This window comes from Hydra vulgaris, chromosome 10 (genome assembly GCF_038396675.1).
Source record: "Hydra vulgaris chromosome 10, alternate assembly HydraT2T_AEP".
Classification (NCBI taxonomy): Eukaryota; Metazoa; Cnidaria; class Hydrozoa; order Anthoathecata; family Hydridae; genus Hydra; species Hydra vulgaris.
The window spans coordinates 6,178,879-6,192,500 of NC_088929.1; positions in this window are offsets into that span (position 1 = coordinate 6,178,879).

Below are 13,622 nucleotides of genomic sequence, written 5' to 3' on the forward strand. Positions count from 1 at the left end.
ATAATATACTTATAGTTATAATAGTTATGATTTATTTAACAATAAAATAATAGACAATTCCTTAAAAGTTTCCATAATGAAAAATGGAATCTTAAAAGATTCTATGAAGACAAAATTGAATCTCAAAAGATTCTACTGCAAATTACGAGACCTTGTAGAAAAACAGTTGTTTGACTAAAAGAAAATGTGAGTTGTTGAGTTTTTTAAACGAATTTTATTTTATCAATTAATCCAGATTGATTTTTACCACCATGATAGAGTCTAAGAAATCATTTGAAATGCGAGTACATAGATGGCTATTAACCAAAGCGAATCCAGAGAAATCAAGTTCAACTTTTACGCTGGAGAACGCTGCACCGTAAACTACTTGCGAAATTTCACCGAGCCGTTTTTTGATTTTTCTTCCAGTAAGCAAGAATGTTGAACTCAACGTCTAATGTCACTCGCGCTTCATAAAGAGCCCATTTTAAAATTAAATGACGAATATCTTCATCTTATTCTGAAGATGCATTAACAATACCTTGTCTTGTTTCTCGTCCAGTATATTCAATGAAATGGCGTACTTTTTCAGCTTCAATAACTTCTGAGTTTATCAGAATCATCTCTTCAGAAACATTTGATAAATATGACGCAGTTAATTTTATGGATTCTTCTGTTGATGAAGAATTTGACTGTTCTTGTTGAGTACAAAGTTTTTGATGGATTTTGATCAACTGTGTGATTCTTCTATTCAACAGTTCTGTATTAAACAATTGATAACCCAATGTAAAGCAAAATCTAGGATCTAAAACTAAAGCAGTAATAAATACTTCACATTTAAAAAAAACTTGTTCTCATGTATTGATTGCGTTGGTCAGTAACAATTTTAATCCCAAATCACCTGCTGGAACGTCCTCGATTTCTATTTTCATTTGAATCCATCGAACGAAGAATTTACTCATTGATAATTTTGGTGACAGAAAATCCATCATGGCTGAATGTATTTGTAAAAATGCGTTGAAATATTCATCTATTAAGCTCCATGATGCATTTAATTTTAACTTGTCGTGTCTTATCCTTTGATATGATTCTGCGTTGGTATGAAAATCTTTTGTCACCAAAAAAGTGGAATCCCAACGTGGTGCAATGTCTATACGAGGCTTTTCAGATTTTTAAATGTTAGAATATATGCTTCCTTTTTTGGATTCGATAGCAACCTTTCTTATATAATTCAATGCATTTTTAAACATTGACATTACGTCCTTGGCAGCTAGCTGACACACATGTGCGCCACAAAACATGGCTGAACAAAACAATCCAACCAATTTTTCATCGCAAACAGTGTAGGCTTCACTATAACTTCCTTCTTCATTCATCAATATCAATTTCCTCGTCTTCGAAATCTATAAATTCGTCACCATAAATTTCAAGGATTACGTTCATTTGATCTTGTGCATTTTGGAGAATATTTGAAGCCTTCATCATATTCTTTCCCTGATCTGCGCAAGTTGCGTAGATATCATACCTTGTAGCTGGGGTAGCTTCAACTAATTCAATTTTGTCGGCTTTTTCTTTGTGTTTTCGGAGAATTTGATCTTTGAGGTTACTTTATTTGCCTTTGTAAAATTTTTTGCACATTTTTCATTTTCCTCCTTCTTTATTAATTTCAAATTGACTTTTCAATAAATTCTTCTCCATTTTTAACTTTAAATCATAAGGAAAACGAAAAAAATAATTATTTCAATATATATTTCACTCAAAACATTTTATGCAAGTTTAAGGCAGTTAATTATACAGCTACAATGCAGTTGTCAATTTTTTCATTGTTAAATAAATCATAACTATTATAACTATAAGTATATTATTCGTAATAAGTTATAAATTATTAGAATCTTTTGGATTGAATTTTTTTTAAATGAAATCTTTTTCAGGATCAACTATTAATTAAAAGTAATTGAAAATGTTTTTATTTATTATTATTTTAATCAAAAGAATAATTTTAAGTTTAGTCATACTAATAAAAACCGCTTTCAGTAATAAAAACTCAGCTTGAGATGGTTTTTACATTCTAATAAGGAAAATCGCCAATACTAATCAATACTATCAAATACTTTCAAATGATGCATTAATACTAGTCAATATTAGTCAATACTATCAAATGATACATTGCTAAAAAGGGCAGAAAAAGACCTTTATGAAACAACTGATGTTTGCTTATAGGGTTTAAATAGAAGTTTTATGAAGCCTAATTGATTGCAAAAAAACAACAAATTTGTTAAACTATTTTCACTTGACTCTTTAAATTAAGCTGAAATGCGCAATAAATTTGTTAGATTGATTTTTTCTTCAAGAATATCAAACAGCAAAAATGTCAGACATAAAGTTATATCAAGATATGTGATAGAAAATATGTCTGACATATTTTATGTCAGCAGAAAATAGTTCAGACATAAAGTTATGTCAAGATACGTCAATAGAAAATATGTGGGACATATTTTATGTCAGCAGAAAATAATTCAGACAAAAAGTTATGTCAAAATATGTCGATAGAAAAAATGTCTGACATATTTTATGTCAGCAGAAAATATGTCTGAAAATATATCGACAAATCTGCAAGACCTATTATGTCGTAACAACCCTGTTTATGGTTGATAAAAATAACTATTATTAAACTAATACGTAAACTAATTGTTATTAACTTGATACATAAATGTGTAAACACTAAAAAAAAAATTTAGTTTGCCTATTATGTATGTATGTTACGCATTGTTTTTTTGTTTTTTTTTAGCTATCGTTATGTATTATATAACATTAACAGTTGTCATAATGCTTTTAATTGGATAAATAAAGTTATTATTTGTTAAATATCATGCTTTGATTTGGACTGATAACTAATTAATAATTAGTCTAATAACTCAATAATACTAATTGACGTACACGAAGTATTACAATAATAATACTAGTGAATCCCAATTTTTTATTGAAAAATGGGTTCCTGAATTTTCCGAATTCGGAACTCCGATATAATTCCGGAATTGCAAAAAAATTCGATAGAAAAAAAAGTATTTCAGATTAATTAAAATTATTACTTTTTAAATATCTCAGTAAAACAAAACAAATTCAATAAAAAAAAGTAAAAAAAAACAAACAATTTCAATAAGAAAAATAAAATAATTTATAAAACAATTTTTTTGAATTCTTATTTTTAAAAAAGCTTCTTAACATACAGATAAACACTGGCCTGCGTCAAAAATGTTCCTTGGGTTTTCTTAGGTGATTCTCAATGAAATTTGCCTTCTAAATCCGAATCTAGAATTCAAATTTCTCAATCAGGTCTAGTTTTTAAGATATAGACTTAGGGCTCTATACCGCATATAATAGCTAAGTGTCTATTTTATTGCAATTCCCAGGTGAGACAGTTGTGAATTAATATATCTGTAAATAGTATCTAAAGTATATTTATAAAGTTTTATTTATCCTTGTCAATTTTTTTACAGGCTAATATATGAGATAAATAAAATTTATTTCATATAAATGAATAGAAAATGTAAAAACAGTCCCGACAGATTCAGCTATGTGTGTGGAAAGGTAACTTTTAGTGATCAACAATGCACCATAATTACGTTAGTAAAGTCCCTTTACAGTGCATATTTCGGAATAAGGCTTGGCGATCAAGACAAAAGCTTTGCCCCACATATATGCTGCAAAGCCTGTGTCGTAGCTTTAAGGCGCTGGAATGAGGGCACAGCAAACTGTATGTCATTTGGTGTACCGATGGTATGGAGAGAAGACAAGGACCATACTACAGACTGGTATTTTTGTATGACCAACCTTCAAGGTAAGATAATTTCTTAAAAGTACAATGTTTAACTAATCAAAATATAATTTTTTTTTTTTTGTCTAATGAAGTTTGAATTATTTATAAAAATTGTATTGAAATTCAACAAAAAAATTATTTAAATTGTATAGAAAAGTGAATTTTTTTGTTGAATTTTTTCAGGTGTCAATAAGAAAAACAAACACATGGTGGTTTATCCTGATATCCTTTCTGCCATTAAGCCAGTTCCACATGGTCCAGGAGTTCCAGTTCTTTCTCCAACTGAAAAAGGTGAACTAGAAGAGGATATGGAAGGTGTAAAAGTGAAGGACACTGACATATCTGTGACATATGATCTAACGTCTTGCATGACTTTGCCAAGACCACTCATTCAAAGTCAATTAAATGACTTGACCAGAGATCTTGGTCTTTCTAAAAAGAATGCACAACTTCTTGGTTCCCGTCTTAGTGAGAGCAATCTCCTCTCCAAAAAACTACCTTCTATTGGTATAAAAACAGAGAAGAAAAGTTTTGAAGGTTCTTTAAAGTTAATTTTTCTAGCTCGTTGGCATATTGCAATGATGTAAAAGGCTTAATAGAGGCACTTGGTGTTCCTTACTAACCAAGAGAATGGAGGCTTTTTATTGATTCCTCTAGCAGAAGCCTAAAGGCAGTACTCCTACACATTGGCAATAAAATGGTATCTGTACCTATTGGACATTCAGTTCAGTTGACAGAAAGCTACAAAAACATAAATGCAATCAAGTACTCCAACCACAATTGGCTAATATGTGGTTAAATACTTATTAAGTTTTCTTGTCAATATAAAGCTTTTCTTTGAAAATACTTCAGCACCTTTGGGCAATTTTTTAGAAAGCAATAGAAATATATTTTAACTTATAAAGATCTGATTTTTTATGAATAAATCTTTTCGTTTCAGGTTGTGTGCTTTCTACTTGGGATGCAAGGGGTACACTAAATACCCTTCCTTTTTATACTATGGGATAGTAGGGCAGATAGTCTTCACTGTAAGCAGAAAGTCTGACCATCTCTGGGGGCATTCACAATTGGCAGCTAGGCAATCAAACTTGGTCTGATGAAAAATTTTGTAAAAGCATTGAATAAAGAAGGCCAAGCTTTTAATTATCTATTGCAAAAGTTCCCACAGATCAGTGATGTCAAGCTACATGCAGGTATATTTGATGAGCTCAAAATTAGAACTCTGTTAAAGGACAAAGATTTTGATATCAAAATTGTAGGCATTGAACAAGATGGCGAACGTTCAGCACAGTAATTGAAGGATTACTGGGAATTAAAAGAATGTCTGAATATGTTTCACTTGTCAATGAGCTTATGAAAAGCTTCGAAATACTAGGAGCTCACATGTCAATAAAAATACATTTACTCCAATCATATCTTGACTATTTTCCTGAAAACTGTGGAGATTACAGCGAGGAACAGGGTGAAAGATTCCACCAGAATATAAAAACGATGGAGACCAGATATCAAGGACGCTGGGACATAAACATATTAGCTGACTACTGTTGGTGTCTTAAACGCGACGAACCAATAACTCTTCACAAACGGAAGGCATCAAGAACTTCTTTCCTCGGAAAATAGATTTTTTCTTTACAGTATTCGATTACTTCACAAGTTGTTTTTAAGTGTAAAGATAATAAAGGAGTTAAATTGAGCCTTTTTTCAGTTCACAAATAATTATTGCAATGTATTACATTACTCGGATGAAAATAAGAAATTTCATTTGGAATTTCATAAGAAACCCCCAGGAACAGAATTTATTTTTTCAAACGCAGCCCTGTGTTATCTATGTCATATCATTAAGTCTTGATCGGATTTTTGTTGAAAATGTTCCAGCGACGGAAAAAGCTCACTCAGCTTCGACACTTGTTGGGGAATACACAACAGATTATTGTAAATATTTTCCAAAAATGGTCTACGCAACCCACCTTTGGCCCAAAATTTGATTTCATTTTGTACTTGTGATTAAAGTTTTTGTTCTCGGGTGTAAAAGTGACTGCTGGATTTTTTGCTCTAGCAATTTCGCCAAGGAGGGTTCAGTTTTACTTTTGTTAGGTTCAAGTTCAGATACTATATCAGGATCAGACTCAGAATTCGTTGAATCGAATTCCAAAGTTAGAATTTAAAAAAAAAAAAAAGATAAAAAAAAAAAAAAAGATAAAATAGTTCTTCTTCGGTCGGCACGGCATAACGCGTCTTCAGCTAATGTCCGCATTGATATTAATTAGTGCTTTCTTTAATGAAGATTTTAAAACATTTAAACAATCTAACATGAACAACATGCTGCTCTATCTAGTTTTTGAGTCTAACACATGGTTTAACCCTTTTTTATGATCTTTCTTCTCGTATTTTTAAAACACTTCATTTTTCAAAGGCGAACGACGGAAAATCTTAACAACTTTTCGCACTTAATTGATTAATGCTCGTAGCTGAAAATTTTTGGTGGTTTTTAAGACATCAGTTTCAATTTCCATGTCTACCCGCATTCCATTTTCATCATCCTCGACATCAATAAAATTTTATTCATCGGATTCAAGATTTAGGTCACTTTCACTATCATATTCCTCTATTTTAGTTTGTTTTTTATAGAATATATTCACTATAGCAATTTGAATTGCATGGGCAAAACATAATATTCGTTCACAAGGTAGTAATCTACCCACTTTTTGCATCAATGAAGTTAGTCACAATGCACAAAATATCGTTGTGAATATTTAATTTGCAAGTTTCAAGCTTCTTTTCTAACAACTTTACACAACCCTCAGCCGCAAATTCGCCATTAATACGAGACAGCCCCGAATTCCAAGTATGATCTCCTGATCCATGTACGTTAACATTTATAAAACGCCGGTTATGAGAAGAAGTCCACTCGTCAAGTATGACACTGAAAAATACTTTCTTTTTTCCAATTCAATCATAACAAGTCCATAACAACTTTCTGTATACTAGTGGATGTTTTAGGAACATCAAATCCGCGTATAATTAAAAAAAATTTTAAATCGTTTGGAGTACAAAAAACGTGAAAAGATAATCCGTCTGAGGCGACCATTCTAGATATTACTGCAGCAAAACTTTTGTCTACTTTTGAATTACAAAAATCTTTAAAAATTTGCTTTTTCTATTTAAATTAACAGCACTCGCACCAACAACACTTAAATTATTTTCAAATTTTTATTTGTTTAATATATTGTTGTGCTTGGCTCGCAAATGGATATGCATTGGTGTCGTACATCCACCCAATATCTTTAAAATCTGCACTTTTCCGCTTGATTTTTTGTCCCTTGTAAAAAATAGCTCCACACCAAGTTTGATGAGTTCTCTTTGGATACATCTACAAAAAATTTTTCTTGCTGATCCGACATTCTAGAGATTATAATTAAGCACAAAATAAATTTATGCAACGTTAAAACCGATAAAACTTAAATATGTTTTGAACAGGGCTTTTATAATAAATATTATTAAAACTAGTGTAAACTTGCTTGTTCACAATTTCACAACAAAATTTTTTCTCTTTTGTTTTAATAAAAACAAAATGTGTTACAGTTTTTCTTATTTCGCATTGGTTTTAAGCACAACAAAAACAAAATTCAAATTAGAAAAAAGCTAACAATATAAAAATCCGAATTATCCGGAATTCGGTTTCTTTATATTCCGTAATTTTAAATTTAATTTAAAATTACGGAATATAAAGAAAGGCTTTAGTAGAAAGAATATTTAGTAGAAAAGTTTTAGTAGAAAACCCTATAATTTACATGTGAGCAATTCGCCAACTTACAAACAGCTCATTCAATACGGTTACAGGTTTGAGAAAGATTTATTTTATGTGCAGACAATTAACTTTTGATTTGAAAATTAAAAATTGACGCGACAAAAGTCAGTTTTTTTACCTTTGATAAAAGATAAGCCTTTTAGAAATAAAATTTCCAAAACATTTTTTTTTTTTTTTTTTTAGTTCTTTATTACAGTATTTATTACAATTTAAATAAACAAAACTTTGTTACAATAATAAAAGTTAACAAGTCAAGATATGGTGAAGAAATAAATATTAAAAATAAATATAAAGAACACGGATTACTCAAATAAGACCAAATTTCTTAAAATATATTTATTTTTATCTCTTTGTAAATACAAGTTACAAACGGGTGATAGGTGGGTCTTGTTTTTCAAACATAAAACAAAGAATATTAAAAACATTTAACTCATATATATTGAGTGCTTTCATATCATATAAAAGAGGCTTGGCGTGAGCAAAACGGTCCTTGAAATTTATAAGGCGTACTACATGTTTCTGTTGCCGATAGAGAGGTTTAAGTTTACTTTTATTAGTGCTACCCCAAGCAATGTTTGCATAATTAATATGGCAATGAATTAGCGAATAATATAACTGAATTAAGGTATGTTTATCTAGAAAGTTTCTTACTTTGTATAAAATGCCTATACTCTTTGAAATTTTATTGCACAAGTTAGCAATGTGGCTTTTCCAATTAAGATTTTCATCGATATATACACCTGAAAATCTTGTCACTAGAACTCTTTTAATAATTATGTTATCGATTAAAAGAAAGGGTAAGTTGCTAGACAGCTGGTGCTTTTTACCATAAGGATGAAAAAGAATCCATTTAGTTTTATCAATATTTAATGATAGTTTGTTTAATCTAAACCATTGGGAAATTTTGGCTAGTTCAATGTTCATGTTGCTAAAAAGTGTAAAAATGTTTTTATGAGAAAGAAATAAGTTAGAATCATCAGCAAATATAATTGTCTTTAGGTTAGAAGCTTTTGGGAGATCATTAATATATATTAGAAATAGGAGGGGTCTTAATATGGATCCTTGAGGAACTCCACATGAAATATTTAACAAATTAGATGGTACGTTATCATCTGCATAAAAAAATTGTTTCCGATTATTTAGGTAAATTTTAAGCCAAATTAATATATTTCCAGTAATTCCGTACCACTCCAACTTTTTAAAAAGAATTTTGTGATCAATAGTATCAAAAGCTTTTGCCAAGTCAATGAAAACACCTAAAGTAAATTGAGAATTTTCAAATGAGTCAGATATATTTCTTGTAAGTTGTAAAATGGCCTGTTCAGTGGAATTGTTTTTTTGGAATCCATATTGATTGCTGTATAATAAATTGTTTATAGTAAGATGATTATAAATTTTATTGTACAAAATTCTTTCTAAAACTTTAGAGAATACAGAAAGTAGTGAAATTTGACGATAGTTACTTATATTCTCAACGTCATCACCTTTTAATATTGGTATGACTTTTGCTAATTTTAGAGCTTGTGGAAAAATTCCCTGTTTAATTGATATCGAAAAAATCTTAAAGAGTATATCTTTTAAAACATCAAATGAACTTATAATAATGTTGCCGTTAATACCATCAGGGCCTACTGCTTTGTTAGATTTCAACATTTTAAATGCAATTTCAAACTCTTCAAAAGATAATTCAAAAGAGTTCAAGTAAGAGTTTAGAGGGAAACATAGATCAATCATTAAGCAGTTTGCTATAGGGATGTTTTTTTGCAAGATTTGGTCCTACAGACACAAAATATTTATTAAACTCTTCCGTTATTTGTCTTTTATCAGATAAAAATTCATTATTATGTTTAACCGTGTTTGGCAAAGGGTGAGATGTACTTTTTTTGCTGCCAGTAATTTCTCTTATTATAAACCAAGTGCGCTTAAAATTTAATTTATATTGATCTAGTAAATTTAGATAATTTTTTTTTTTGTGTGTTTTTTTTGAGGCTTTCAAAAAGTTTAGCGCAATTTTTATATATAATTTTATTTTCATTTGTTTTACATTTTAAGTAATTAATGTATAATTTTGGTTTAATTTTCGAAGGCTTACGCAAACCCTTTGTAATCCAAGGCGATTTAATACTTTTAGCTTTGAGATTTAAGTTAACTTCAGGGAAATTAGTGTCGTAAATATCATAGAAAGTTTTAAAAAAGGAGTTATAAACTAAGTTTGTATTATCAGAGGCGTTAATAAAGCTCCAATCAATTATAGATAATTGTTCTTTAAAAGATTCAAGGTTTTTATTTGTAAAAATTTGCTTTTTGAAAACTCGTTTTTCATTAGGAAGTAATTTATTATCTATATTTATAGAAAAAAAAAATAGGAAAATGATCAGATTTGTCATTTTTAATTATGCCTTTTTTTAAGGATACGTTAAAAACATCAGTGGTTAAAATATTATCAATTTAAAAAAACACTTGATTGAGTAATTCTTGTCGGTTTGCTAATCAAAGGAATCGCACCATTTTCGAGAATGCCATTATAAAACTTTTTAATGTTATTATTGACGTGGTATTGAAAACAATCTAAATTCAGATCACCCAATAAGTAGATAAATTTATTTTCGCGGTTACTTTTTTTAATAACGTCATTACATAAAAACGAATTAAAATTTTTAATTTCACCTGAAGGTGGGCGATAACAGCAACTTAGAATTTTATTTTTTAATTTATTGGTTAAAATTTCAATCGCTAAAACCTCTTTATCAGCATCAGTGATGCTCATGTCATGCCAGGTAAAACATTGTAAGTTATTTTTAACATAAATAAGAACGCCTCCGCCACGCTTATTTGTTTTTCGTGCCAATGAAATTACATTAAAACCCGGCAGTTCAAAATTGGTAAAAGAATTTACGTCATCCGAACTGCACCATGTTTCTGTTAAGCAGATTATACAGTGATCGAAATTTACTTAGCCGCACACAATTTTTATTCGAAATTTTAATTTTTAAGGAAAATTTATTAGGTAAAAAAGAAAGTATGATTTTTATTGTATAGCTTAGTTATTAAGTATTTTATTAGTAAAGTATTTATAATAAAAATATATCACATTAAAAATAAAAAAAAATAAAAATAAGGAATGCACTTTTCATATGCGAATTTTCGTTAGACGCACTTTTAAAAATTAAATAATGAAAAGGAAAAAAATATTTTTTTTAAATTTTAATATTTGTATATTAGTCCTCCGTGGTTCTTAATCACTTCAAAAGTTCTATTTGGCATTGAATTAATGAGCGATTGGAGTGTCATTGGTTGAATTTCTTGCCAACACCTATTGACTTCACCTCGAAGCTCTTGAATGCTGCTAAATTGTCGTCCATTTTCATAAACCTTTCGAGATAAGATTCCCCAAAGGTTCTCAATTGGATTGAGATCTGGACTATATGCAGGCCATCTCATCACTTCGATGTTTTTGGATTCAAACCATGCCATAGTTTCTCTTGATTTATGAATGGGTGCATTGTCTTGTTGGAAAATGACTTGATATTCCAAGTTATTTTCCGAAAAATCGATTAAGACATCTTCTAATAAATCTGTATAATTAATGGATTTCATTTTTGTTGATATAAAACATATCGATGTCTTTCCATTGATACAAAATGCTGCCCATGTCATTAATGATCCACCACCAAAATTGCGTGACAAACGAGGTGCATTGTTTTTTCGCAAATCATGCCAGTAATAGCTAAAACCATCTGGTCCATCAAGATTAAACTTCTTTTCGTCAGAAAATACGACATATTTCCACTTTTCTCCAAAATCCATATATTTTCTGGCGAATTCAAGTCGTGCTTCTTTGTGTATTTGCTTTAAACATGGTTTTTTTAGTGGTTTTCGCCATTTTATATTATCAGATCTTGACAATATTTGTTGAACACGTCTAGGAGTGATTGTCAAACTTAATTCTGATATGATTTGACTCGCAGTTAACTTTTGTTTTGTCGCTAATTGTCGAATTTGTTCCACGTTCCTTTTCGTTATCTTGTAGTTTTTACGTATTTTTTGATTGAAGCCATATACTGACCCAAGTTTCAAAAAGTTTCTAATCACCTTTTCAGATCGTCCAATTTTTCGTCCAATTTCTCTATTAGATAACCCGGAATCCTTATATGCTTTAATTAAACCTTTTTCATGGTCATTTAAAAATTTTCCATGTGCCATTTCACTAAAAATAAGAAACATTGAATTTTAAATTTGTGAAAAATATTTTTATAAGTCAATTATGAAATTACTTACAATTTAAATTGATTTTTTCAACACCAAAACTAAAAATTATATCTCAAATTTAATAAAACAGAACTGCGTCTATACAAATTTCGCACTCAAATAAATCAAATAACTAAATTTTTTTATATAAAGAAATTATAAAAACAATGATATCAATTATCTTTTAATTATCAATTAACAAACAATGGTATAAATATATCACATACAGAAATTTCTTAATAAAACGTTTAATTAAGTCTCTATAATGAAAAATCTGATAAAAATTGTGTGCGGCTAAGAAAATTTCGTTCACTGTATTAAAAAGATGACTAGTTTCTTCAATAAAATTACTAAAGATTTCTAAATTTTTTTTTAAACTTCGAATATTAATGTGAATTGTGTTAATATTAAACATTTTTTAATTGTGTTAATATTTAACATTTCAAAAAGTGTTAATTGCAGAGCTTCTTCGATCTAGAAACCATATATCCAGTATAAGCTGGTTAGAAAAGAAACTGTAAATGCTGTTGGATATGTCTGCTTGTCAGTGTGATATTTCAATTATTGATGATTGTAAAGATAGATAAATATAATTTTAAAACAATTTTTTCAAATTTTAAGTGGTAAGGATTTTAAATGCGTAGTTAGAAATCCACGACTCTATCCAAACCTCCCCGACCCCCCTTCCCGACCCCACCCACCCTCAACACCACAACCTTATAAGGTTTGCAGAAGCCTTTGCAACAAATATTTTTAAAATGATTTTTATTTGATAGTAAAACAATAAACATTTAGGCAAGCTGGATGTCGAAAAAAAATGAGTTCACAATCAAGCATAGTTTGTTTCTGAGAGAAAAGTAAAAAAGTAATACATGCAATTTTTTTTACCAGCATTATCATCCATTTACAGATACACTTCACAAAAATGGTAAATTAAGTAAAAGAAAAGAGCATCAATTGCTTATCTCTAATCATTTGACCGAGACTTTATATTTCATTGACTTTGTATTTCATTGTCACTTTAAATTAAAACACTTTCAGTTTTATAATACCTTAAATGTTTTTGGTTCTTGTTATGGTAAGAGAATATTTAAAAAACAAATTATTCAAGATAGGACCAAAAAGAAGTTGGAATTTGAGGAGTTTGGGTCAAGCAGTGGCAACAAGGATTGCAAAATTGTTTATTAGAAAGGAAAAAGAGGCTACTGGAAAGCAAGTTGGACAGAGAAATCTTCAAACAACATCAGAAGTTGGTTCAGATGAAATTTTTAGTGCTTAATCCTTAACTTTAGATACAGCTGAAAGTGACGAATTTGAATAGCAAATAGTTAATGAAAAATACTACTAGACTTAACCAATATAGCTAAGGCTGCAATATGATACGAAGTTAGTGGTGCTACTACAACTGTGTTAATTAATGCGGTAGTAAGGTAGTGGGAGAGCGCTCACCTCATAAGCGAGAAGTTCCGAGCTCGATCCACACCATGTCCCTGGTAGTACCGCGCTCAACTTGTTTATATACGCAGCGGCCTTGTTCGTCAAGGTTCGTGTTTTGGAGTTATAGAGTTGAGAGAGGGTTGTAGCAACAACTAAAGAAGCCTCCTCAACTGTAGTGGCCTTCATGGCCTTGGGGAGGTGAATTGAAATAAGCAATTGAAATGAAAAAATAAATTTTTGGAAAAACAAGAGGATGAAATACAAAAGTAAAGGGGGCCCTGCTTTGTGTCAAACAACTAAATATGAATATCATCTCACTTTTAATTGTGAAAA